Raw genomic sequence first — 5,549 nt, 5'->3', positions numbered from 1 at the left:
ACATATCGTGTTGTTTTTGGCCCATAATAGTCGCGTTACCATTTTTGCCATTGCATCGGTAACCGTGACTACCCCACAATTTTTCAAATATCAAGTTTTCATCATCGCTTGTTTTCATCATGCTGCATCACCCCGCACGCTCCCAAATTCATACAAATTTTGACGTTGACATTTAGAAGCGCGGTTCAAATCATCTTCGCGAACACCCGACCCCACTTTGCATCAAAAACCTTTGTTCCAATGGATCCCCCTTTTTTTTTTTTTTTTTTTTTTTTTTGATATTTGCCCAAAATTTCACACCAAATGGGCCCAATAGAAAAATCTAGCAAAATATAACTTTAGGCGCTAGATTTTCACTTTGATACACCTTGTGTGGACGCGACTCGGCTCGGTTCGACTCGGTTTTGACACGGTTAGGTGCGGCTCAAGCCCGACGTCACGACATTCCTCCGTCGTGCGCCCCAGAGTTCGACACGCGAAGCACGGAGTGCCACAAACCCATTCCCGTTTACACCTCACCATGACATCATCATTGTGATGTCATGGTGATGTCATAACCTTTGACTTATTGAAAGTTGGCAACATAAAGCACATTTGGGCCAATCAACGTCATTTGGGTCGTAACATCTGAATTGGGCCGAAATATATCCTTCGAAATAAAAATTAATGTGTATCCTTCAAAAAGTTCAGCCGAAAGATACATCTTGTAGGTCAACAAACAACAAACAGCAAGTTCATTGGCTATATTGGCGGTGCACAGCAATTATCCAAAAATCAATTGGAGTATTGGGACGGTGCACATGGGCTCATAAAAGCTTTAGTGGGACGGTGCCTTGGACCGAGAGCACACCCAACAAACAACGAGTTATATTTTATATTTTTTTTTTATTTTTTTTTAATATAATGATCAACAACAGTAGCAGCAGCCGTTCTTTCTCTCTCCTGAACCTTTTTCGATACATACCTCCAAAACAGCCACCAAACATGTCACAGATCTTTCGAATCATATCAGTTGAAGTCTTTCGAGCACCCTAACATTCGAGATCTGTTTAATCCTTTGATGTCTGTCACATCTTTCGAAGTCTGTCTTATCCTTCGATAGTTGTGATCCTTCGAAAAAGGTGGAATGATCTGACCCTTTGACAACTTTGAAAATCGTGAAGTTGACTTTTCTGGCACATGTCAGATCTGGATCTGACAAACATCAGCTGCTGTCATATCAGAACTGATTTTTCAAAAGGAACTTGACCCTTCGAAACAAAGAATGATCCTTCGAATCAATGAAGGATGACCCTTCGACTAAAGGACTGATCTTTCGAAAAAGCAACCTGATCTTTCAAAGTTCTTCACATCCTTCAAACTATGAAGATGTGAAGAACATCATGAACACAGGGACCTGGGAAAATTTGCAGATGCGATGAAACACTTTGTACATAATTTTTGATGAAGAAAACTTGAACTTTTAGGAGAAAAACATAAAACCCAACACTCGTTTTATCACAGATCTGGATATTCGGGTCCAGATCTGAGTTTTTCTCACTTTCACCATTTTTACATCTTGAACAAAAACCCACAAAAATCACAGATCTAGAGCACATGTGACTTAGTAAACGGTTAGTTTTACTAAATCGGGCACCATGGCTCTGATACCAATTGTAGGTCCAGTTTTCGGGATCCAATCCGTGATTTTCATGATAATGTTCAAAGATGGAAGAGATAAAGAGATGATAAACAAACAACTTTTGTATTAATCCGGTAGTAAACATTACAAGTCGGCCCGATTACATGGAAACCGAACTAATACCAAAGAAGTATACATCCAGGGAGAAATCAAGTGGTGATTTCTCCCGGTGAGGACTCAAACCTCCATTCACTCTCAAGCACACACTTGTGCTCTCACTCTTGTGTTTTACAAGACAAGATGTTGGTATTTATACCAAACACAGGTTGTATGGTCGAAGGATCAAGCTGACTGGTCGATAGATCATCTTTCGACCATCAAGCTTTCGAAAGACACATATACCTCGAAGGATCACATATCCTTCGAGGTCCATCCTTCGATGGATATCTTTCGAGCTCATCGAAGGATTTTCATAATCCTTCGATGCCTTATCCTTCGACACCAACATTAACAACCATAACTTGTCTTGCAACAACATACGGTCAACCGAATAACCCTCTCGTTTGACCACTTCAAACGAGCGGGTCTATACACGTTCGATAGACCGTTTCACTAACTATTACAAATTCAGCGTAAAATAATAACTAATCTATTCGACAAGCATCGGACACAAAATCTGCATCAACATTGCTGACTTTACTTTTTACATATGTTTCAGGTGATATTGCTTGATGATGCTTGCTAGGAAGTTTGTGTCACATAGGACCTGGACGAGGCCTTAGTGACTTAAAAACAGTCATAACAATATGTAGTCTGTTTGTTTTGATTTAAAGACAATGTACATTACATAATAATTCAATAAAACAAAACATTTGGTTACCATGGTTGTGAAACAATAATTCTGTTGCAACACTCCCCGACGTTTCCGCCACGGTTTGTTGTTTTAACGTGGTCGGGGTGTGACAGAAGAGTTGGTATCAGAGCCAATGGTTATAGGGAATTAGGTTATTAGCATTGCTTTGACCTAGACTATAACTTTAGGACCCTAACACAAGTTTACTTGTGTTTAGAAATTTTAAAACAATACCGTCACCTATCCTTAGGTGATAACCACAACAAGAACACAATAACGAATCCGCTTCGAAAATTAATCATCTATCCTTAGATGATTGATTACTAGGTTTTGAACCTTCTATTATAAGGTTTTGAACCCTTCCAGTCTGATTCATCTTTGGCTTTGTGCCTTTCGAGTTTTCAAAATCTCGTCAAAGTTTGGGTTTAAATAATGTGAACACGTGCAAACTGGAAGAGTGAATGCCTGTACCCTGAGTTTTCTGTCTAAGGCTAGAGTGTTCGTACAAATCCGCATTATCGGACCAGTCACTCTTACCTGGGAACTCTTGGGGTGAGTGTTCACTTATAGGCGAGCATGTCTTCGCGATACATTATTTTAACCTATTTACTTTGATTTGTCACTGCGTGTCGTTTGTTTGTTCAAGGTAACGAACAAATGATCGCCTTCCTTGTGTGGTGTCGATATTTTCAATACCTCTTTTGTTCCTCCAATTGTCAACCTCACGCGTTTCCCATGTTTCCTTTTTAGACAATGCCTCCACGACGCAATACTCAACCCGATGCTCGAACTTATACTGCTGAGGAACTCGCAGCCCTTGTCTCTCAACAAATGGCTGCTGTGCTTCCAGGCATTGTGACCCAAATCCACGAGCTATACAATAACAATAATAACAACAACAATGCGCCGTGTAATTTCAAGAATTTCAATTCTGCGAAGCCGCTTAAGTTTTCTGGGTCACAAGGAGCAACTGCACTCCTGCAATGGTTTGAGAGTATCGAGAGCACATTCAGACATGTGCAGTGTCCGAATGCGCGCAAAGTTGAGTTTGCTTCTAGCGTATTTGAAAAGCGAGCTCTTACATGGTGGAACGGAGTAATGCGTGATAGGGGTGCTGAATTGGCACTAGCACAAACTTGGGATGAGCTCCGAGCTCTCATGATGAGAGAGTTCTGTCCCCGACACGAGATTCGAGTGTTGGAACGAGAATTTGACGATTTGAAACAAGTCGGGGGAGAACACCGTGCTTACACGGATCGATTTGAGGAGCTTAGTTTGTTGTGTCCCACGATGGTTACCCCGTTAGATAAGGCAATCGAGAGGTATATCGATGGTTTACCCGACTCCATTCAGGACATCCTGACTGGCGTTAATCCTACTACCGTTCGTCAAGCGATCGAGTTGTCTGCTACCCTGACTGAATCTCAAGTCAGGAAGGGTAAACTCACCCGCAAGGGTGATAAAAAGAAGTCAACCGATTCTGAAAAGGGTAAGGGTGAGAAGCAGGATGAGGCATCGAAGAAATCAAGGAAGCGCAAGGCTTCCCAAAACTTCGCTGTCACCAATCAGACTGCACAGAACCCTCAGAACCCACCGACTCAACCTCCTGCAAAGAAAGCATATGCTGGTACCGCACCTCACTGCACTCGATGTAATGGTCACCATGTTACCCAACAGGCCTGTAAACAGTGTGCTACCTGTGGTAGGCTTGGGCATTTGGCCAATACTTGTCGTTTTGGTCAAAATCAGGCTGCCCAGGTTCCAGCACAAGCTCAAGGGAATGCTGCGAGATTTCCACCTGGTTCGTGTTTCAATTGCGGAGAAATGGGTCATTTCCACAACAATTGCCCGAGATTGGTAAATGCGAATGCGAATGTTAACCCAAATCCGAACGCGAACGTGAATGTGAATCCCGCTCGTGGACGAGTGTTTAACATCAACGAGGTGATCGATGATGCAGCTTTAAACAATTAGTATTTTGTATTTCTTCTGGTTGTTATCTTTTAAACATTTAACAGACAATGCGGTTGTTATATAAATAAAATTTGTGGTTTTATTTTAAACTACTGCAATTGCATGAATGTTTGAAGCAACCTTGTAATGTCAACACAAATACAAACTGCTCGTGTGGTTCTGTCAATCCCATGATCACTTGGATCTCCCCTAGAACCTTAAACGCTCATTTCTTTTAAAAACCCATTGTTATTCGAGAAAAGTATTCATTTGTCCGAGCTTTTTCACCTTGGGGAGCTCCTGCCCTCTTTGTGAAAAGGAAAGATGGATCTTTTTGTATGTGTATCTATTATCGTAAGCTTGATAAGCTTATCATCAAGAACCGAATTCCTATTAAGATCTTCCTATCTTCATGGTTAGACTCTTGGAAATATTTAAAGTGCCAAATGAAATCCACGGATTGGATTCCTGGCGTACTTTAAATACCCTGGTCCAAAGATAACAAATTAAAGGTCGAATTAATCAATTTTGCGATTTTGTGATTATGTGTTTATGTGTTCTCCTTTGTGTTTTGTGCGATCCGATTTGTTTTTGAAATCCTCATAGAATCTCCCATATCTTTATATGAGGGATTCATAGTAGGATATTCAGAGGTACTACCTTAAATCCTTAATGGGCTTCTACGTGGTAGTTAAGACCCTTGGATTATATAAGTGCCATTTCATTTTTTGAAAAAGACCCCTTGAGTGGTCTAGTTAAAGATTGATTCAACATCTGGTCAGGAATGAAATGTGATATAGCTGGAAAGACTTCTAGGTAGTCTGTTTTAAAAGATCATTTATTGATCTACAGGACTCAATGATGGTCTGGTCACGCTCATCACAGGTTCATTCATTTGGTTCTTCCCTACACATTATCAAATACACTACGGGGACTATGCAAGGAATTACGTAATTATGGACGCGTACATAATTATGAAATTCAGTGCACAGAAACCACAGTAAGATTTATCATGTGTAAGAACTGATAGTGGCAACAATGACGGAATGTGAACGATGTAATGAGGTACGGTGGACGCACCAATGACACTTCATATACTTGTATATAAGTGTCCCTCTTACA

Source organism: Helianthus annuus, chromosome 4, assembly GCF_002127325.2.
Source record: "Helianthus annuus cultivar XRQ/B chromosome 4, HanXRQr2.0-SUNRISE, whole genome shotgun sequence".
NCBI classification, from domain to species: domain Eukaryota; kingdom Viridiplantae; phylum Streptophyta; class Magnoliopsida; order Asterales; family Asteraceae; genus Helianthus; species Helianthus annuus.
Note: the sequence above shows the minus strand (reverse complement) of the source record.